General features: G+C 46.3%; 24 pseudogenes; all 24 read left to right on the forward strand.

Moving 5' to 3' along the window:
- The first annotated feature begins 1586 nt into the window (after positions 1-1586).
- LOC135603751 (5S ribosomal RNA) lies at positions 1587-1705 on the forward strand (annotated as a pseudogene).
- Positions 1706-2055: 350 nt separating this feature from the next.
- LOC135602654 (5S ribosomal RNA) lies at positions 2056-2174 on the forward strand (annotated as a pseudogene).
- A 350-nt stretch (positions 2175-2524) lies between these two features.
- On the forward strand, positions 2525-2643 carry LOC135602999 (5S ribosomal RNA; annotated as a pseudogene).
- A 350-nt stretch (positions 2644-2993) lies between these two features.
- On the forward strand, positions 2994-3112 carry LOC135604146 (5S ribosomal RNA; annotated as a pseudogene).
- Positions 3113-3462: 350 nt separating this feature from the next.
- On the forward strand, positions 3463-3581 carry LOC135603467 (5S ribosomal RNA; annotated as a pseudogene).
- A 296-nt stretch (positions 3582-3877) lies between these two features.
- Positions 3878-3996, forward strand: LOC135604500 (5S ribosomal RNA; annotated as a pseudogene).
- A 350-nt stretch (positions 3997-4346) lies between these two features.
- LOC135604165 (5S ribosomal RNA) lies at positions 4347-4465 on the forward strand (annotated as a pseudogene).
- A 350-nt stretch (positions 4466-4815) lies between these two features.
- On the forward strand, positions 4816-4934 carry LOC135602207 (5S ribosomal RNA; annotated as a pseudogene).
- Positions 4935-5284: 350 nt separating this feature from the next.
- LOC135604173 (5S ribosomal RNA) lies at positions 5285-5403 on the forward strand (annotated as a pseudogene).
- A 350-nt stretch (positions 5404-5753) lies between these two features.
- LOC135604456 (5S ribosomal RNA) lies at positions 5754-5872 on the forward strand (annotated as a pseudogene).
- Positions 5873-6222: 350 nt separating this feature from the next.
- On the forward strand, positions 6223-6341 carry LOC135604351 (5S ribosomal RNA; annotated as a pseudogene).
- Positions 6342-6637: 296 nt separating this feature from the next.
- On the forward strand, positions 6638-6756 carry LOC135599207 (5S ribosomal RNA; annotated as a pseudogene).
- Positions 6757-7555: 799 nt separating this feature from the next.
- LOC135603710 (5S ribosomal RNA) lies at positions 7556-7674 on the forward strand (annotated as a pseudogene).
- Positions 7675-7970: 296 nt separating this feature from the next.
- LOC135604501 (5S ribosomal RNA) lies at positions 7971-8089 on the forward strand (annotated as a pseudogene).
- Positions 8090-8439: 350 nt separating this feature from the next.
- On the forward strand, positions 8440-8558 carry LOC135604658 (5S ribosomal RNA; annotated as a pseudogene).
- A 350-nt stretch (positions 8559-8908) lies between these two features.
- LOC135603933 (5S ribosomal RNA) lies at positions 8909-9027 on the forward strand (annotated as a pseudogene).
- Positions 9028-9377: 350 nt separating this feature from the next.
- Positions 9378-9496, forward strand: LOC135604131 (5S ribosomal RNA; annotated as a pseudogene).
- Positions 9497-9846: 350 nt separating this feature from the next.
- On the forward strand, positions 9847-9965 carry LOC135602830 (5S ribosomal RNA; annotated as a pseudogene).
- Positions 9966-10315: 350 nt separating this feature from the next.
- LOC135603263 (5S ribosomal RNA) lies at positions 10316-10434 on the forward strand (annotated as a pseudogene).
- A 296-nt stretch (positions 10435-10730) lies between these two features.
- On the forward strand, positions 10731-10849 carry LOC135604198 (5S ribosomal RNA; annotated as a pseudogene).
- A 350-nt stretch (positions 10850-11199) lies between these two features.
- Positions 11200-11318, forward strand: LOC135602831 (5S ribosomal RNA; annotated as a pseudogene).
- A 296-nt stretch (positions 11319-11614) lies between these two features.
- Positions 11615-11733, forward strand: LOC135604584 (5S ribosomal RNA; annotated as a pseudogene).
- A 350-nt stretch (positions 11734-12083) lies between these two features.
- LOC135603859 (5S ribosomal RNA) lies at positions 12084-12202 on the forward strand (annotated as a pseudogene).
- Positions 12203-21622: 9420 nt separating this feature from the next.
- LOC135603340 (5S ribosomal RNA) lies at positions 21623-21741 on the forward strand (annotated as a pseudogene).
- Positions 21742-21917: the final 176 nt, after the last annotated feature.

The raw sequence follows: 21917 nt of genomic DNA on the forward strand, positions 1-21917 counted from the left end.
TCTTCTTATTGAATTGAGTTATATGTGATTGCTTGGATTCCATATGTGCCCTTGCTTTCAATTCCTTTCAAATCTGAATATACTTGTGAAAGATTATTGCTTACTTCGGATTGACTCGTAAAGGCACATGTACGCTTTGTTGTTCCGCGTGTGCTTCCGATATATGCTACTTATTGTTGAAACTGCCCTTTTGTACTCTGGTGTGTGGGATTGTCTGGACCTTTGCCAGAAATGGTAAAGGGTATGCGCTATTTGCCCGCTATGTGGGGTCCCGCTATGAGGGATATTCTGTATGCGCTTGTTGCCCGCTATGAGGGTATATGCTTAGAGCCTGCGATGCTCTGCCGGCCCCCTTTGACTTCACCTAGACGTGGGTGGATGGAGCTCCCAGACGTGGGAGACTTTTGTCAGGTGGTCATTCAGAAATGGATGAATCACATTCTGACTGAGATCCCACTACACCTTCTGTATGTTTGATATGATATCCAGAGCTTTGGTTATGTGTTTCTGTACATGCTTTGGATAAAATTGATATGTTTGCAATGTCAAAGACGACGTTTGAGCTTCTGTACGATATTTGTTTTTGTTATGCTCTGAAATGCTTCATTCACTGATAATATGCTTCGAAATGTTCCATATGTCGTTGATATGCTCCGGAACATTTCATCTGCCATTGATATGCTCCAATTACTCTGTGCTCCATTTGCTATGAACTGATATGTTCTGAAATGTCCTATCTGCCATTGATAAGCTCCGATATGTTTCCTTTGTTACTGATATGCTCCAATTACTCTGTGCTCCATTTGCTATGGACTGATATGTTCTGAAATGTCCTATCTGCCATTAATATGTTCCAATTACTCTATGCTCCATTCGTTATGGATCAAATATGTTTTGAATGACATGATACATATGATTTGGTATCTATTGAGATGGTATCCTTGAGAATTCTTGTATTCTGCCTTGCATTATGATACCTTACTCGTTTGAAACCGTTCCTTTTGTTCTGAATATGCTTTGTCACTTGCTGAGCCGTTTTTGGCTCACTCCGTTGTTATATAAATCTTTCAGGTCAGCTTGTCACTCTTCGAGATGTTGATTTGGGCTGTGGCAGTGGATAGCTATTCAGAATTATGGGCAAGTCTGGGTGGTTATTATGATATTGTTGTATAAGTATGTTTTGTATGTAATGAAATGTTGTCGATGAATCAAAATGGATATACTGTGTAAAAGGGTTAGAAGATCTCTCTTATTTGGAATTTCGGAATGTTAAGTCTAATTTATGGTGATATGAACTTATGGTGAATTGTTGGAGTTCTGATTGTATAATTTATTTAGCTTGTGGATTTATAAATGTTGTTCATTTTTTTGTCAAGTTGGCTTGGGTTGCCATAAATGTGAATTATCGAGTGATGTGATTTATGATTTTAAAATGCACAGGTTTTATGGATGTGAATATGAATAGAATATTTTTCAGTGTCCTCAAACGTTAGTTTGGATCCTGGATTGGTCTGTGATGAAAATTGTTTTAAAAATCATGGATATTTTGAGGGCGTGACATAGGCGAGGGATGAAGCTCGCGAAACGGGTGCGATAATGGCAGCACTAAATCATCGGATCCCATCAAAACACCGAAGTTAAGGGTGCTTGGGCTAGAGTAGTACTACGATGGGTGACCCCCTGGGAAGTCATCGTGTTGCACTCCTTTTTGCATCCCGGGATACGAAACATCTCCCGTAGAGCTCCGAGACGATTGTTTTGGGGCTGGAAATTTGTTATGACCGCTACGCAGTCAGTATCGAGGGGCTCGGAGAGAGATTTCCGGATTGGGGTCGCAATAGCGATTCCGAGATCGTTCTAGAAAGTGCCGATGATTTCGGCACGCGCTTGCCGTGACCGATACGCAGTCGTCGGGCTAGGGCTCGGAGAGAGCTTGCAATAGGGATTTCGTGAACGTTCGAAAAAGCGACGACAGTTTCGTGACGGGCAAGAGGCTCCGGACGTTGATGCGCCGACCGCGACGTGCACATAGGCGAGGGACGAAGCTCGCGAAACGGGTGCGATAATGGCAGCACTAAATCACCGGATCCCATCAAAACACCGAAGTTAAGCGTGCTTGGGCTAGAGTAGTACTAGGATTGGTGACCCCCTGGGAAGTCCTCGTGTTGCACTCCTTTTTGCATCCCGGGATACGAAACATCTCCCGTAAAGCTCCGAGACGATTGTTTTGGGGCTGGAAATTTCCTGTGACCGCTACGTTGTCAGTATCGAGGGGCTCGGAGAGAGCTTTCCGGATTGGGGTCGCAATAGCGATTCCGAGATCGTTCTAGAAAGTGCCGATGGTTTCGGCACGTGCTTGCCGTGACCGATACGCAGTCGTCGGCCTAGGGCTCATAGAGAGCTTGCAATAGGGATTTCGTGAACGTTAGAGAAAGCGCCGATGGTTTCCTGACGGGCAAGAGGCTCCGAACGTTGATACGCCTACCGCGATATGCACATAGGCGAGGGACGAAGCATGCGAAACGGGTGCGATAATGCCAGCACTAAATCACCGGATCCCATCAAAACAACGAAGTTAAGCTTGCTTGGGCCAGAGTAGTACTACGATGGGTGACCCCCTGGGAAGTCCTCGTGTTGCACTCCTTTTTGGATCCCGGGATACGAAACATCTCCCGTAGAGATCCGAGACGATTGTTTTGGGGCTGGAAATTTGCTGTGACCGCTACGCAGTCAGTATCGAGGGGCTCGGAGAGAGCTTTCCGGATTGGGGTCGCAATAACGATTCCGAGATCGTTCTAGAAAGTGCCGATGGTTTCGGCACGTGCTTGCCGTGATCGATACGCAATCGTCGGGCTAGGGCTCGGAGAGAGCTTGCAATAGGAATTTCGTGAACGTTCGACAAAGCGCCGACGGTTTCGTGACGGGCAAGAGGCTCCGTACGTTGATGCGCCGACCGCGACGTGCAAATAGGCGAGGGACGAAGCTCGCGAAACGGGTGCGATAATGGCAGCACTAAATCACCGGATCCCATCAAAACACCGAAGTTAAGCGTGCTTGGGCCAGAGTAGTACTACGATGGGTGACCCCCTGGGAAGTCATCGTATTGCACTGGTTTTTGCATCCCAGGATACGAAACATCTCCCGTAGAGCTCCGAGACGATTGTTTTGGGGCTGGAAATTTGCTGTGACCGCTACGCAGTCAGTATCGAGGGGCTCGGAGAGAGCTTTCCGGATTGGGGTCGCAATAGCGATTCCGAGATCGTTCTAGAAAGTACCGATGATTTCGGCACGCGCTTGCCGTGACCGATACGCAGTCGTCGGGCTAGGGCTCGGAGAGAGCTTGCAATAGGGATTTCGTGAACGTTCGAGAAAGCGACGATAGTTTCGTGACGGGCAAGAGGCTCCGGACGTTGATGCGCCGACCGCGACGTGCACATAGGCGAGGGACGAAGCTCGCGAAACGGGTGCGATAATGGCAGCACTAAATCACCGGATCCCATCAAAACACCGAAGTTAAGCGTGCTTGGGCCAGAGTAGTACTAGGATTGGTGACCCCCTAGGAAGTCCTCGTGTTGCACTCCTTTTTGCATCCCGGGATACGAAACATCTCTCGTAGAGCTCCGAGACGATTGTTTTGGGGCTGGAAATTTGCTGTGACCACCACGCTGTCAGTATCGAGGGGCTCGGAGAGAGCTTTCCGGATTGGGGTCACAATAGCGATTCCGAGATCGTTCTAGAAAGTGCCGATGGTTTCGGCACGTGCTTGCCATGACCGATACGCAGTCGTCGGGCTAGGGCTCGTAGAGAGCTTGCAATAGGGACTTCGTGAACGTTCGAGAAAGCGCCGATGGTTTCCTGACGGGCAAGAGGCTCCGGACGTTGCGATAATACCAGCACTAAATCACCGGATCCCATCAAAACAACGAAGTTAAGCTTCCTTGGGCCAGAGTAGTACTACGATGGGTGACCCCCTGGGAAGTCCTCGTGTTGCACTCCTTTTTGCATCCCGGGATATGAAACATCTCCCGTAGAGATCCGAGACGATTGTTTTGGGGCTGGAAATTTGCTGTGACCGCTACGCAGTCAGTGTCGAGGGGCTCGGAGAGAGCTTTCCGGATTGGGGTCGCAATAGCGATTCCGAGATCGTTCTAGAAAGTGCCGATGGTTTCGGCACGTGCTTGCCGTGATCGATACGCAGTCGTCGGGCTAGGGCTCGGAGAGAGCTTGCAATAGGAATTTCGTGAACGTTCGACAAAGCGACGACGGTTTCGTGACGGGCAAGAGGCTCCGTACGTTGATGCGCCGACCGCGATGTGCAAATAGGCGAGGGACGAAGCTCGCGAAACGGGTGCGATAATGGCAGCACTAAATCACCGGATCCCATCAAAACACCGAAGTTAAGCGTGCTTGGGCCAGAGTAGTACTACGATGGGTGACCCCCTGGGAAGTCATCGTGTTGCACTGGTTTTTGCATCCCAGGATACGAAACATCTCCCGTAGAGCTCCGAGACGATTGTTTTGGGGCTGGAAATTTGCTGTGACCGCTACGCAGTCAGTATCGAGGGGCTCGGAGAGAGCTTTCCGGATTGGGGTCGCAATAGCGATTCCGAGATCGTTCTAGAAAGTGCCGATGGTTTCGGCATGTGCTTGCCGTGATCGATACGCAATCGTCGGGCTAGGGCTCGGAGAGAGCTTGCAATAGGGATTTCGTGAACGTTCGAGAAAGCGCCGACGGTTTCGTGACGGGCAAAAGGCTCCGGACGTTGATGCGCCGACCGCGACGTGCACATAGGCGAGGGACGAAGCTCGCAAAACGGGTGCGATAATGCCAGCACTAAATCACCGGATCCCATCAAAACACCGAAGTTAAGCGTGCTTGGGCCAGAGTAGTACTAGGATTGGTGACCCCCTTGGAAGTCCTCGTGTTGCACTCCTTTTTGCATCTCGGGATACGAAACATCTCCCGTAAAGCTCCGAGACGATTGTTTTGGGGCTGTAAATTTCCTGTGACCGCTACGTTGTCAGTATCGAGGGGCTCGGAGAGAGCTTTCCGGATTGGGGTCGCAATAGCGATTCCGAGATCGTTCTAGAAAGTGCCGATGGTTTCGACACGTGCTTGCCGTGACCGATACGCAGTCGTCGGCCTAGGGCTCATAGAGAGCTTGCAATAGGGATTTCGTGAACGTTAGAGAAAGCGCCGATGGTTTCCTGACGGGCAAGAGGCTCCGAACGTTGATACGCCTACCGCGATATGCACATAGGCGAGGGACGAAGCATGCGAAACGGGTGCGATAATGCCAGCACTAAATCACCGGATCCCATCAAAACAACGAAGTTAAGCTTGCTTGGGCCAGAGTAGTACTACGATGGGTGACCCCCTGGGAAGTCCTCTTGTTGCACTCCTTTTTGCATCCCGGGATACGAAACATCTCCCGTAGAGATCCGAGACGATTGTTTTGGGGCTGGAAATTTGCTGTGACCGCTACGCAGTCAGTATCGAGGGGCTCGGAGAGAGCTTTCCGGATTGGGGTCGCAATAACGATTCCGAGATCGTTCTAGAAAGTGCCGATGGTTTCGACACGTGCTTGCCGTGATCGATACGCAATCGTCGGGCTAGGGCTCGGAGAGAGCTTGCAATAGGAATTTCGTGAACGTTCGACAAAGCGCCGACGGTTTCGTGACGGGCAAGAGGCTCCGTACGTTGATGCGCCGACCGCGACGTGCAAATAGGCGAGGGACGAAGCTCGCGAAACGGGTGCGATAAAGGCAGCACTAAATCACCGGATCCCATCAAAACACCGAAGTTAAGCGTGCTTGGGCCAGAGTAGTACTACGATGGGTGACCCCCTGGGAAGTCATCGTGTTGCACTGGTTTTTGCATCCCAGGATACGAAACATCTCCCGTAGAGCTCCGAGACGATTGTTTTGGGGCTGGAAATTTGCTGTGACCGCTACGCAGTCAGTATCGAGGGGCTCGGAGAGAGCTTTCCGGATTGGGGTCGCAATAGCGATTCCGAGATCGTTCTAGAAAGTACCGATGATTTCGGCACGCGCTTGCCGTGACCGATACGCAGTCGTCGGGCTAGGGCTCGGAGAGAGCTTGCAATAGGGATTTCGTGAACGTTCGAGAAAGCGACGACAGTTTCGTGACGGGCAAGAGGCTCCGGACGTTGATGCGCCGACCGCGACGTGCACATAGGCGAGGGACGAAGCTCGCGAAACGGGTGCGATAATGGCAGCACTAAATCACCCGATCCCATCAAAACACCGAAGTTAAGCGTGCTTGGGCCAGAGTAGTACTAGGATTGGTGACCCCCTAGGAAGTCCTCGTGTTGCACTCCTTTTTGCATCCCGGGATACGAAACATCTCTCGTAGAGCTCCGAGACGATTGTTTTGGGGTTGGAAATTTGCTGTGACCACCACGCTGTCAGTATCGAGGGGCTCGGAGAGAGCTTTCCGGATTGGGGTCACAATAGCGATTCCGAGATCGTTCTAGAAAGTGCCGATGGTTTCGGCACGTGCTTGCCATGACCGATACGCAGTCGTCGGGCTAGGGCTCGTAGAGAGCTTGCAATAGGGACTTCGTGAACGTTCGAGAAAGCGCCGATGGTTTCCTGACGGGCAAGAGGCTCCGGACGTTGCGATAATACCAGCACTAAATCACCGGATCCCATCAAAACAACGAAGTTAAGCTTCCTTGGGCCAGAGTAGTACTACGATGGGTGACCCCCTAGGAAGTCCTCGTGTTGCACTCCTTTTTGCATCCCGGGATATGAAACATCTCCCGTAGAGATCCGAGACGATTGTTTTGGGGCTGGAAATTTGCTGTGACCGCTACGCAGTCAGTGTCGAGGGGCTCGGAGAGAGCTTTCCGGATTGGGGTCGCAATAGCGATTCCGAGATCGTTCTAGAAAGTGCCGATGGTTTCGGCACGTGCTTGCCGTGATCGATACGCAGTCGTCGGGCTAGGGCTCGGAGACAGCTTGCAATAGGAATTTCGTGAACGTTCGACAAAGCGCCGATGGTTTCGTGACGGGCAAGAGGCTCCGTACGTTGATGCGCCGACCGCGACGTGCAAATAGGCGAGGGACGAAGCTCGCGAAACGGGTGCGATAATGGCAGCACTAAATCACCGGATCCCATCAAAACACCCAGAGTAGTACTACGATGGGTGACCCCCTGGGAAGTCATCGTGTTGCACTGGTTTTTGCATCCCAGGATACGAAACATCTCCCGTAGAGCTCCGAGACGATTGTTTTGGGGCTGGAAATTTGCTGTGACCGCTACGCAGTCAGTATCGAGGGGCTCGGAGAGAGCTTTCCGGATTGGGGTCGCGATAGCGATTCCGAGATCGTTCTAGAAAGTGCCGATGATTTCGGCACGTGCTTGCCGTGATTGATACGTAGTCGTCGGGCTAGGGCTCGGCTAGAGCTTGCAATAGGAATTTCGTGAACGTTCGAGAAAGCGCCGACGGTTTCTTGACGGGCAAGAGGCTCCGGACGTTGATGCACCGACCACGACGTGCACATAGGCGAGGGACGAAGCTCGCGAAACGGGTGCTATAATGGCAGCACTAAATCACCGGATCCCATCAAAACACCGAAGTTAAGCGTGCTTGGGCCAGAGTAGTACTACGATGGGTGACCCCCTGGGAAGTCATCGTGTTGCACTCCTTTTTGCATCCTGGGATACGAAACATCTCTCGTAGAGCTCCGAGACGATTGTTTTGGGGCTGGAAATTTGCTGTGACCACCACGCTGTCAGTATCGAGGGGCTCGGAGAGAGCTTTCCGGATTGGGGTCACAATAGCGATTCCGAGATCGTTCTAGAAAGTGCCGATGGTTTCGGCACGTGCTTGCCATGACCGATACGCAGTCGTCGGGCTAGGGCTCGTAGAGAGCTTGCAATAGGGACTTCGTGAACGTTCGAGAAAGCGCCGATGGTTTCCTGACGGGCAAGAGGCTCCGGACGTTGCGATAATACCAGCACTAAATCACCGGATCCCATCAAAACAACGAAGTTAAGCTTCCTTGGGCCAGAGTAGTACTACGATGGGTGACCCCCTGGGAAGTCCTCGTGTTGCACTCCTTTTTGCATCCCGGGATATGAAACATCTCCCGTAGAGATCCGAGAAGATTGTTTTGGGGCTGGAAATTTGCTGTGACCGCTACGCAGTCAGTGTCGAGGGGCTCGGAGAGAGCTTTCCGGATTGGGGTCGCAATAGCGATTCCGAGATCGTGCTAGAAAGTGCCGATGGTTTCGGCACGTGCTTGTCGTGATCGATACGCAGTCGTCGGGCTAGGGCTCGGAGAGAGCTTGCAATAGGAATTTCGTGAACGTTCGAGAAAGTGCCGACGGTTTCGTGACGGGCAAGAGGCTCCGGACGTTGATGCACCGACAGTGACGTGCACATAGGCGAGGGACGAAGCTCGCGAAACGGGTGCGATAATGGCAGCACTAAATCACTAGATCCCATCAAAACACCGAAGTTAAGCGTGCTTGGGCCAGAGTAGTACTACGATGGGTGACCCCCTGGGAAGTCATCGTGTTGCACTGGTTTTTGCATCCCAGGATACGAAACATCTCCCGTAGAGCTCCGAGACGATTGTTTTGGGGCTGGAAATTTGCTGTGACCGCTACGCAGTCAGTATCGAGGGGCTCGGAGAGAGCTTTCCGGATTGGGGTCGCGATAGCGATTCCGAGATCGTTCTAGAAAGTGCCGATGATTTCGGCACGTGCTTGCCGTGATCGATACGTAGTCGTCGGGCTAGGGCTCGGCGAGAGCTTGCAATAGGAATTTCGTGAACGTTCGAGAAAGCGCCGACGGTTTCTTGACGGGCAAGAGGCTCCGGACGTTGATGCACCGACCACGACGTGCACATAGGCGAGGGACGAAGCTCGCGAAACGGGTGCGATAATGGCAGCACTAAATCACCGGATCCCATCAAAACACCGAAGTTAAGCGTGCTTGGGACAGAGTAGTACTACGATGGGTGACCCCCTGGGAAGTCATCGTATTGCACTCCTTTTTGCATCCCTGGATACGAAACATCTCCCGTAGAGCTCCGAGACGATTGTTTTGGGGCAGGAAATTTGCTGTGACCGCTACGCAGTCAATATCGAGGGGCTCGGAGAGAGCTTTCCGGATTGGGGTCGCAATAGCGATTCCGAGATCGTTCTAGAAAGTGCCGATGGTTTCGGCACGTGCTTGCCGTGACCGATACGCAGTCGTCGGCCTAGGGCTCATAGAGAGCTTGCAATAGGGATTTCGTGAACGTTCGAGAAAGCGCCGATGGTTTCCTGACGGGCAAGAGGCCCCGGACGTTGATACGCCTACCGCGATGTGCACATAGGCGAGGGACGAAGCATGCGAAACGGGTGCGATAATGCTAGCACTAAATCACCGGATCCCATCAAAACAACGAAGTTAAGCTTGCTTGGGCCAGAGTAGTACTACGATGGGTGACCCCTTGGGAAGTCCTCGTGTTGCACACCTTTTTGCATCCCGGGATACGAAACATCTCCCGTAGAGCTCCGAGACGATTGTTTTGGGGCTGGAAATTTGCTGTGACCGCTACGCAGTCAGTATCGAGGGGCTCGGAGAGAGCTTTCCGGATTGGGGTCGCAATAGCGATTCCGAGGTCGTTCTAGAAAGTGCCGATGATTTCGGCACGCGCTTGCCGTGACCATTACGCAGTCGTCGGGCTAGGGCTCGGAGAGAGCTTGCAATAGGGATTTCATGAACGTTCGAGAAAGCGACGACAGTTTCGTGACGAGCAAGAGGCTCCGGACGTTGATGCGCCGACCGCGACGTGCTCATAGGCGAGGGACGAAGCTCGCGAAACGGGTGCGATAATGGCAGCACTAAATCACCGGATCCCATCAAAACACCGAAGTTAAGCGTGCTTGGGCCAGAGTAGTACTAGGATTGGTGACCCCCTGGGAAGTCCTCGTGTTGCACTCCTTTTTGCATCCCGGGATACGAAACATCTCTCGTAGAGCTCCGAGACGATTGTTTTCGGGCTAGAAATTTGCTGTGACCGCTACGCTGTCAGTATCGAGGGGCTCAGAGAGAGCTTTCCGGATTGGGGTCACAATAGTGATTCCGAGATCGTTCTAGAAAGTGCCGATGGTTTCGGCACGTGCTTGCCATGACCGATACGCAGTCGTCGGGCTAGGGCTCGTAGAGAGCTTGCAATAGTGATTTCGTGAACGTTCGAGAAAGCGACGACAGTTTCGTGACGGACAAGAGGCTCCGGACGTTGATGCGCCGACCGCGACGTGCACATAGGCGAGGGACGAAGCTCGCGAAACGAGTGCGATAATGGCAGCACTAAATCACCGGATCCCATCAAAACACCGAAGTTAAGCGTGCTTGGGCCAGAGTAGTACTAGGATTGGTGACCCCCTAGGAAGTCCTCGTGTTGCACTCCTTTTTGCATCTCGGGATACGAAACATCTCTCGTAGAGCTCCGAGACGATTGTTTTCGGGCTGGAAATTTGCTGTGACCGCTACGCTGTCAGTATCGAGGGGGTCGGAGAGAGCTTTCCGGATTGGGGTCACAATAGCGATTCCGAGATCGTTTTAGAAAGTGCCGATGGTTTCGGCACGTGCTTGCAATGACCGATACGTTGTCGTCGGGCTAGGGCTCGTAAAGAGCTTGCAATAGGGATTTCGTGAACGTTCGAGAAAGCGCCGATGGTTTCCTGACGGGCAAAAGGCTCCGGACGTTGCGATAATGCCAGCACTAAATCACCGGATCCCATCAAAACAACGAAGTTAAGCTTGCTTGGGCTAGAGTAGTACTACGATGGGTGACCCCCTGGGAAGTCCTCGTGTTGCACTCCTTTTTGCATCCCGGGATATGAAACATCTCCCGTAGAGATCCGAGACGATTGTTTTGGGGCTGGAAATTTGCTATGACCGCTACACAGTCAGTATCGAGGGGCTCGGAGAGAGCTTTCCGGATTGGGGTCGCAATAGCGATTCCGAGATCGTTCTAGAAAGTGCCGATGATTTCGGCACGCGCTTGCCGTGACCGATACGCTGTCGTCGGGCTAGGGCTCGGAGAGAGCTTGCAATAGGGATTTCGTGAACGTTCGAGAAAGCGACGATAGTTTCGTGACGGGCAAGAGGCTCCGGACGTTGATGCGCCGACCGCGACGTGCACATAGGCGAGGGACGAAGCTCGCGAAACGGGTGCGATAATGGCAGCACTAAATCACCGGATCCCATCAAAACACCGAAGTTAAGCGTGCTTGGGCCAGAGTAGTACTAGGATTGGTGACCCCCTGGGAAGTCCTCGTGTTGCACTCCTTTTTGCATCCCGGGATACGAAACATCTCTCGTAGAGCTCCGAGTCGATTATTTTGGGGCTGGAAATTTGCTGTGACCGCTACGCTGTCAGTATCGAGGGGATCGGAGAGAGCTTTCCGGATTGGGGTCACAATAGCGATTCCGAGATCGTTCTAGAAAGTGCCGATGGTTTCGGCACGTGCTTGCCATGACCGATACGCAGTCGTCGGGCTAGTGCTCGTAGAGAGCTTGCAATAGGGACTTCGTGAACGTTCGAGAAAGCGCCGATGGTTTCCTGACGGGCAAGAGGCTCCGGACGTTGCGATAATACCAGCACTAAATCACCGGATCCCATCAAAACAACGAAGTTAAGCTTCCTTGGGCCAGAGTAGTACTACGATGGGTGACCCCTTGGGAAGTCCTCGTGTTGCACTCCTTTTTGCATCCCGGGATATGAAACATCTCCCGTAGAGATCCGAGACGATTGTTTTGGGGCTGGAAATTTGCTGTGACCGCTATGCAGTCAGTGTCGAGGGGCTCGGAGAGAGCTTTCCGGATTGGGGTCGCAATAGCGATTCCGAGATCGTTCTAGAAAGTGCCGATGGTTTCGGCACGTGCTTGCCGTGATCGATACGCAGTCGTCGGGCTAGGGCTCGGAGAGAGCTTGCAATAGGAATTTCGTGAACGTTCGAGAAAGTGCCGACGGTTTCGTGACGGGCAAGAGGCTCCGGACGTTGATACACCGACCGCGATGTGCACATAGGCGAGGGACGAAGCTCGCGAAACGGGTGCGATAATGGCAGCACTAAATCACCGGATCCCATCAAAACACCGAAGTTAAGCGTGCTTGGGCCAGAGTAGTACTACGATGGGTGACCCCCTGGGAAGTCATCGTGTTGCACTGCTTTTTGCATCCCAGGATACGAAACATCTCCCGTAGAGCTCCGAGACGATTGTTTTGGGGCTGGAAATTTGCTGTGACACCTACGCAGTCAGTATCGAGGGGCTCGGAGAGAGCTTTCCGGATTGGGGTCGCAATAGCGATTCCGAGATCGTTCTAGAAAGTGCCGATGATTTCGGCACGTGCTTGCCGTGATCGATACGCAGTCGTCGGGCTAGGGCTCGGAGAGAGCTTGCAATAGGAATTTCGTGAACGTTCGAGAAAGCGCCGACGGTTTCGTGACGGGCAAGAGGCTCCGGACGTTGATGCACCGACCGCGACGTGCACATATGTAACACCCCTCATTTCCGAATGTTCGTATAAATTTTTGGTGATAATGTAAGCATCTATTTTAATTGACAAAAGAAATAGAGTATGAATTAGAGGTAACCTATTTGTAAGATTTGGGAGATCTGTAAAAAAAAAAAAGAAAAAAGAATCTGAGGACCTATATGTAAACCCTAAGGACCTAATCGTGAATATGATAAAAACAAGGACTAAACTGCAAAATGCACCAAATGACAAATTCCACCGCTTAAGCCTCTCTGCCTTCGTTGTTAAGGAAGCAGAGGAGGCAGCTCGTGGGTGATCAGGGAAAGAAAAGAAGAAGAAGAAGAAGAAGAAGAAGAAGGAGAAGAGAAAGAAAATTTGGGGCTTTTAGGGTTTTTGCTTTAATCTTGTTACTTCGGGTCAAAATTTGCAAAGGCAAGTGTTCTAACCCCATCCTACAGCAGTATTTGACTCTGTTTTTATGCTGATTCAAAATAAATTGGAAGATTTTTATTTAGAAACTGATATGTTTCTCTTTGGACATAGAACTATGGATTCTGAAAGTTTTCGGTAAACTGACCCCTAAGCACTGTTTCAGCCCTAAGTTTTAGTACAGAATGAGAATTCAGGCAGGAACTATTTTTGTTTGAAATTAGACTCATATGTCTTTCTTTTGACACCAATTTTGTAGATTTTGGACACCGAATACTTACCCAAAAATTTGTTTCAAAAGAGCCTATAGACGCTGTAAAACAGAGTTCAAGATTTCTGACCTTTCGATACTAAAACGCCTATAACTCCCTGTTGAAAATTCTGCTTTATACCAAACTGATTTTATTTGAAACTAGACTTGAAATTCTCTCTTTTGACTTATAGTTTGAAAATTTTGGAGTTCAATTGCTCACCCTATCGTCTGTTGAATCCGATCCTATAAAGTCTGCAAACCAGTGATTGTGATTTTGACCTTATGTTACCAAATCAGAGGTAACTCTGTGTTGGGAGCCCTGTTTCATATGAAATCTGTTCCATCCGAATTTAGACTGATATATGGTTCAACCATAGCCTTCTTATGGGTATTGGAGCATATTTGTTATTCTGAAATATTTGTTTGGTGTGCCACTGGAATTCTGTCCGAAATCGAGCTTTGGTCGATTTCGCGTATTCTGTTCCATTTCCTTTGGATACTTGAATTCGCCTAACCTTCTTATTGGAATTGAGCTGGTTATGATTGCTTGGAATCCCTGTACACTCTTGCTTTCAATTCTTTCCCTAAAATGAATACTTTTGTGAGAGATTTGTTCCTTGCATCACATTGTTTTTGAAAAGGCACATGTACGTTTGGTTGTTCCGCGTGTGCTTCCGTTATATGCTGCATTTTGTTGAAACCGCCTTCTTGTACTCTGGTGTGTGGGATTGTCTGGACCTTTGCCAGAAATGGTAAAGGGTATGCGCTGATTTGCCCGCTATGTGGGGTCCCGCTATGTGGGATATTCTGGTATGCGCTTATTTGCCCGCTATGTGGGGTCCCGCTATGTGGGATATTGCTTAGAGCCTGCGATGCTCTGCCAGCCCCCTTTGACTTCACCTAGACGTGGGTGGATGGAGCCCCCAGACGTGGGAGACTTTTGTCAGGTGGTCATTCAGAAATGGATGAATCACATTCTGACTGAGATCCCACTACACCCTCTATATGTTTGATATGACATCCAGAGTCTTGGTGAGTTATTTCTGTTCCTGCTCTAGATAAATATGATATGATTGCAACGTCAAGGACGACGTTTGAGCTTCTGTACGACATATGAGTTTGATATGCTCTGAAATGCTTCATTCACTGTTGAGTTTGCTTCGTAATGTTCCATATGTCGTTGATGTGTTTTGGAACATTTTATATGCCATTGATAAGCTCCAATATGTTTCCTTTGTTTCTGATATGCTCCAATTACTCTATGCCCCATCTGTCAGGAACCAAATATGTATGATTAAAAGGACAATTGTGATTCTGCTCCTAATGATATTATGTCTACGAAATCGTATATTCAGCTTTGTGTTTTGAAACTGTATCTCTTTGGAAATTGTACTATTTTGATATGGATATGTTAGTCACTTGCTGAGCTCTTTATGCTCACCCCGTTTGTTGATAAATTTTTCAGGATAGCGTATCGCTTGCTTAAATGTTAAGAATGGGCTGAGGCAGTGGAAAGTTTAGAAGACGTTGGGCAGAACTTTTGTTAGCATATATGTAGTTGTGTATAAGTTACCTTGCATCTAATGAAATGTGACTATGAATCTAAACCTGTGGATTTTGTGTAAGTTAAAGGATCCCTCATGTATAGGGTTTTGGAATGTTAAATTAAATTTGTGTAATGATATGAACTTATGGTAAATCGATGATTGTGGTGACTGCATAGATTTCCCCACTTGTGGATTTATATTGTGGTTTTTATTTTGATGAGTCGAGTTCAGATTGTATGAATTATCGAGTGATGTGTGCTATGTTTATGAATTGCACAGGGTTATGAATTGGTAGATTATAGAAGTGAAATTTTTGATCTGAATGTTTTCTTAGTGACCTCAAATGTGTGTTTGGATCCTGGGTTAGTTGTGTTGAAAAATTTTTTTTAATATTGTCGATATTTTGTCGGGTCGTGACAGAGGTGGTATCAGAGCATGATTTGAGAATCACTAAGAATATTATCTTTATTTGAGGTTTATTGACTGTCATTAGAGGATGATCAAAGAAAATGAATATGAAGATAGTAACAAGAGGTTTAAGACATCTGGATTTGAGAAAAGGAAACCATTGGGGAGGACTCAGTTATGTGCAAAATGTGGATTAAATCATGAGACAAGTCGGTGTTTTCGGGTGACTGGAGCATGTTTTGGTTGTGGAAAGCTAGGTTATCAACTAAAAGATTGCCCACTGAACAGGAAAAGAGAGCCACTGTCTTCTAGACCCTCAGCCCATGCTAGAGTATACGCTATCACTGAACAAGATTCTAGAGCTTCTAAATCAGTGGTGGAAGGTATTCTTCATGCTTCTAAAAGAAATGCAAAAGTTTTGTTTGATCCCGGCTCCAACTTATCGTTTGTTTCAAAATACTTTGCTTGTCACTTGGATATTCCACCTAAACCCCTGGATTATATGTTATATGTAACAACTGCTGTTGGAGATTCATTGGCAACAAACTTGGTCTACCTATCTTGTTTGATCTCTATAGGAGACCACGAATTCCTTGCTGATTTGATTCTCCTAGAGATCCAGGGTTTTGATATTATACTTGGCATGGATTGGTTATCTTCTCATCACGCTAGTATTGATTGTTACAAAAAAAATAATTACTTTCTGCATACCAGATCAGCCTATATTTTTCTTTGAGGGCATTAAGCATAATTTGCCTCCTTGCTTAATATCCGCACTTCAAGCTTATCATCTTATGCAAAAAGGTTGTTTTTGTTATATGGTGTGTGTAAAGGAGCATTCAAATCAGGAAACCCACTTAGATGAAATTTCAGTGGTCAAAGAGTTTCCTGATGTATTTCCTGATGACTTGCCTGGTTTACCTCTAGATAGAGAGGGTGAATTTGCTATTGATCTAGTCCCCAGTACAACCCCAATATCTAAGCCTCCCTACAGAATGGCACCACTTGAGTTAGAAGAATTAAAGAAGCAAATACAAGAATTATTAGATAAGGGTTTCATACGACCCAGTGTATCCCCATGGGGTGCTCCGGTACTATTAGTGAAGAAGAAGGATGGAACATTGAGGCTTTGTATTGATTTTAGACAGTTGAATCAGGTGACCATCAAAAACAAGTATCCCATACCTAGAATTGATGATTTGTTTGATCAACTGCAGGGTGCACAAGTATTCTCTAAGATTGACCTGAGGTCAGGTTACTATCAGTTGAAGATCAAGGAGGAGGATATTTCAAAAACAGCTTTCAGAACTCGATATGGTCATTATGAATTCTTGGTGATGCCATTTGGTTTGACTAATGCCCCTGCAGCTTTTATGGAACTAATGAATAGGATATTTCAACCGCTCTTGGATATCTGTGAAATTGTATTTATTGATGACATATTGGTGTATTCAAAGAGTAATCAGGAGCATGAGGAATACGTGAGAGATGTGTTGTCCATACTAAGAGAAAAGAAGTTGTATGCGAAGTTTAGCAAATGTGAATTTTGGTTGAATGAAGTTGCTTTCTTAGGCCATGTGATTTCAGGGAAGGGCATATCTGTTGATCCAAGGAAAATAGAAGCTGTAGTTGAATGGGAAGTACCAACAAATGTAACAGAGGTTAGAAGTTTCTTGGGCATGGCAGGTTATTACAGGAGATTTGTGGAGGGATTTTCTCGAATTGCTCAACCTCTCACCAAACTCACTAAGAAGAATATGAAATTTGTATGGGGTGATGATTGTGAGCAAAGCTTTCAAGAGTTAAAAAGAAGATTGACTAGTGCCCCTATTCTCACTATTCCAAGTGGTAGTGAGGGATTTGTAGTTTATACTGATGCTTCAAGAAAGGGCCTAGGATGTGTTTTGATGCAGGAAGGGAGAGTAATTGCTTATGCTTGTAGGCAACTTAAAGGTTATGAATTGAATTATCCAACTCATGATTTGGAATTGGCAGCAATTATTTTTGCTCTAAAGATTTGGAGACATTATTTGTATGGTCGACAGTTTAAAATTTTCACTGATCACAAGAGTTTAAAATATATTTTCACCCAGAAGGAGTTGAACATGAGGCAGTGAAGATGGATAGAACTTCTGAAGGATTATGATTGTGCCATCCGTTATCACCCAGGCAAGGCCAATGTTGTAGCTGATGCACTTAGTAGGAAATCTACAAGTTTTATGGCTAGTCTGGTCGTAAAGCAATGGAAGCTAATAGAAGAAAATTTTGATTTGAAAGCTTTGAGGAAAGAGCAAGACTCGATGATTCTGATGGCCTCCATTCAAGTGCAGTCTGATCTTATGCAACAAATTAAGGAAGGACAATTACGAGATCCACATTTAATCTACTTGAGGAGTGAAGTAGAAAAGGGATTGAAGCCACAATTTCAAATTTCAAAGGATGGCCTATTGAGATTTGGGGAGAGAGTATGTGTACCAAATGAACTAGTTATCAAGAATCAAATCCTAACTGAAAGTCATACTTCAAAGTACACCCTACACCCTGGGAGCACTAAGATGTATAGAGATCTTCGAAGTCATTATTGGTGGAAAGGCATGAAGAAAGAAATTGCAATGTATGTTTCTAAATGTTTGACTTGTCAGCAAATCAAAGTAGAACACCAAAGACCTGGAGGGTTGTTGCAACCTTTAGTTATTCCTGAATGGAAATGGGAATGTATTACTATGGATTTTGTTTCAGGACTACCCAGAACCTCGAGGAAGCATGATGCTATTTGGGTTATCATTGATAGGTTAACAAAATCTACGCATTTCCTACCGATTAATATGACTTATTCACTTGATAGACTTGCAGATTTATATGTTAATGAAGTAGTAAGACTTCATGGTATTCCAAAGGAGATTATCTCTGATAGAGACTCCAGATTTCTCTCTAGATTCTGGAGAAAATTGCAGGAGTCGATGGGCACTAAAGTCAAGTTTAGTACTGCATATCATCCTCAGACTGATGGTCAGTCAGAAAGAACAATTCAAACACTTGAGGATTTGCTTAGAGCCTATGTTATGGATTGGAAAGGTGAATGGGATAAGGATATTTCACTTGTTGAGTTCACGTATAATAATAGTTATCATTCAAGTATTCAGATGGCTCTTTATGAAGCTCTATATGGGCGAAAGTGCATAACACCTATATGTTGGGAGGAAGTTGGAGACAGAAAGCTATTAGCACCGGACAAGGTACAAGAAACTACCGAGAAAATTCAAGTAATAAGGAAAAGGTTAAAAACTGCTCAGAGTCGTCAAAAGAGTTATGCTGACAATAGAAGACGAGATATTGAGTTTGAAATCGGAGATTTTGTATTCTTAAAAGTCTCCCCTTCCAAAGGCATTATGAGGTTTGGGAAGAAAGGAAAATTAAGCCCAAGATTTATTGGACCTTTTGAGGTTCTTGAGAGGGTTGGTTCTGTCTCTTACAGGATTGCCTTGCCACCAGCATTGAGCCATGTCCATGATATATTTCATGTCTCGATAATTAGAAAGTATATGTATGACCCTTCTCACATCATTAAGTATGAGCTGGTGGAGATCGATAAAGATTTATCCTATGTGGAAGAGCCTATTCAGATTATTGATAAGAAAGAAAAAGTCCTAAGGAATCGGGTCATCCCACTAGTTCAAGTAAATTGGAGACATCATTCTGGAGAAGAGACAACTTGGGAGCTAGAAGAGGAAATGAAAAAGGTGTATCCTCGTCTTTTCATCGAATAGAGGTACGATAAATTTAGAGGACTAAATTTTTCTTTTAAGGGGGGGAGAGTGTAACACCCCTCATTTCCGAATGTTCGTATAAATTTTTGGTGATAATGTAAGCATCTATTTTAATTGACAAAAGAAATAGAGTATGAATTAGAGGTAACCTATTTGTAAGATTTGGGAGATCTGTAAAAAAAAAAAAGAAAAAAGAATCTGAGGACCTATATGTAAACCCTAAGGACCTAATCGTGAATATGATAAAAACAAGGACTAAACTGCAAAATGCACCAAATGACAAATTCCACCGCTTAAGCCTCTCTGCCTTCGTTGTTAAGGAAGCAGAGGAGGCAGCTCGTGGGTGATCAGGGAAAGAAAAGAAGAAGAAGAAGAAGAAGAAGAAGAAGGAGAAGAGAAAGAAAATTTGGGGCTTTTAGGGTTTTTGCTTTAATCTTGTTACTTCGGGTCAAAATTTGCAAAGGCAAGTGTTCTAACCCCATCCTACAGCAGTATTTGACTCTGTTTTTATGTTGATTCAAAATAAATTGGAAGATTTTTATTTAGAAACTGATATGTTTCTCTTTGGACATAGAACTATGGATTCTGAAAGTTTTCGGTAAACTGACCCCTAAGCACTGTTTCAGCCCTAAGTTTTAGTACAGAATGAGAATTCAGGCAGGAACTATTTTTGTTTGAAATTAGACTCGTATGTCTTTCTTTTGACACCGATTTTGTAGATTTTGGACACCGAATACTTACCCAAAAATTTGTTTCAAAAGAGCCTATAGACGCTGTAAAACAGAGTTCAAGATTTCTGACCTTTCGATACTAAAACGCCTATAACTCCCTGTTGAAAATTCTGATTTGTACCAAACTGATTTTATTTGAAACTAGACTTGAAATTCTCTCTTTTGACTTATAGTTTGAAAATTTTGGAGTTCAATTGCTCACCCTATCGTCTGTTGAATCCGATCCTATAAAGTCTGCAAACCAGTGATTGTGATTTTGACCTTATGTTACCAAATCAGAGGTAACTCTGTGTTGGGAGCCCTGTTTCATATGAAATCTGTTCCATCCGAATATAGACTGATATATGGTTCAACCATAGCCTTCTTATGGGTATTGGAGCATATTTGTTATTCTGAAATATTTGTTTGGTGTGCCACTGGAATTCTGTCCGAAATCGAGCTTTGGTCGATTTCGCGTATTCTGTTCCATTTCCTTTGGATACTTGAATTAGCCTAACCTTCTTATTGGAATTGAGCTGGTTATGATTGCTTGGAATCCCTGTACACTCTTGCTTTCAATTCTTTCCCTAAAATGAATACTTTTGTGAGAGATTTGTTCCTTGCATCACATTGTTTTTGAAAAGGCACATGTACGTTTGGTTGTTCCGCGTGTGCTTCCGTTATATGCTGCATTTTGTTGAAACCGCCTTCTTGTACTCTGGTGTGTGGGATTGTCTGGACCTTTGCCAGAAATGGTAAAGGGTATGCGCTGATTTGCCCGCTATGTGGGGTCCCGCTATGTGGGATATTCTGGTATGCGCTTATTTGCCCGCTATGTGGGGTCCCGCTATGTGGGATATTGCTTAGAGGCTGCGATGCTCTGCCAGCCCCCTTTGACTTCACCTAGACGTGGGTGGATGGAGCTCCCAGACGTGGGAGACTTTTGTCAGGTGGTCATTCAGAAATGGATGAATCACATTCTGACTGAGATCCCACTACACCCTCTATATGTTTGATATGACATCCAGAGTCTTGGTGAGTTATTTCTGTTCCTGCTCTGGATAAATATGATATGATTGCAACGTCAAGGACGACGTTTGAGCTTCTGTACGACATATGAGTTTGATATGCTCTGAAATGCTTCATTCACTGTTGAGTTTGCTTCGTAATGTTCCATATGTCGTTGATGTGTTTTGGAACATTTTATATGCCATTGATAAGCTCCAATATGTTTCCTTTGTTTCTGATATGCTCCAATTACTCTATGCCCCATCTGTCAGGAACCAAATATGTATGATTAAAAGGACAATTGTGATTCTGCTCCTAATGATATTATGTCTACGAAATCGTATATTCAGCTTTGTGTTTTGAAACTGTATCTCTTTAGAAATTGTACTATTTTGATATGGATATGTTGGTCACTTGCTGAGCTCTTTATGCTCACCCCGTTTGTTGATAAATTTTTCAGGATAGCGTATCGCTTGCTTAAATGTTAAGAATGGGCTGAGGCAGTGGAAAGTTTAGAAGACGTTGGGCAGAACTTTTGTTAGCATATATGTAGTTGTGTATAAGCTACCTTGCATCTAATGAAATGTGACTATGAATCTAAACCTGTGGATTTTGTGTAAGTTAAAGGATCCCTCATGTATAGGGTTTTGGAATGTTAAATTAAATTTGTGTAATGATATGAACTTATGGTAAATCGATGATTGTGGTGACTGCATAGATTTCCCCACTTGTGGATTTATATTGTGGTTTTTATTTTGATGAGTCGAGTTCAGATTGTATGAATTATCGAGTGATGTGTGCTATGTTTATGAATTGCACAGGGTTATGAATTGGTAGATTATAGAAGTGAAATTTTTGATCTGAATGTTTTCTTAGTGACCTCAAATGTGTGTTTGGATCCTGGGTTAGTTGTGTTGAAAAAAAAATTTTAATATTGTCGATATTTTGTCGGGTCGTGACAACATAGGCGAGGGACGAAGCTCGCGAAACGGGTGCGATAATGGCAGCACTAAATCACCGGATCCCATCAAAACACCGAAGTTAAGCGTGCTTGGGCCAGAGTAGTACTACGTTGGGTGACCCCCTGGGAAGTCAACGTGTTGCACTCCTTTTTGCATCCCAGGATACGAAACATCTCCCGTAGAGCTCCGAGACGATTGTTTTGGGGCAGGAAATTTGCTGTGACCGCTACGCAGTCAGTATCGAGGGGCTCGGAGAGAGCTTTCCGGATTTGGGTCGCAATAGCGATTCCGAGATCGTTCTAGAAAGTGCCGATGGTTTCGGC

Source organism: Musa acuminata, chromosome BXJ2-1, assembly GCF_036884655.1.
Source record: "Musa acuminata AAA Group cultivar baxijiao chromosome BXJ2-1, Cavendish_Baxijiao_AAA, whole genome shotgun sequence".
Taxonomy (NCBI): Eukaryota; Viridiplantae; Streptophyta; class Magnoliopsida; order Zingiberales; family Musaceae; genus Musa; species Musa acuminata.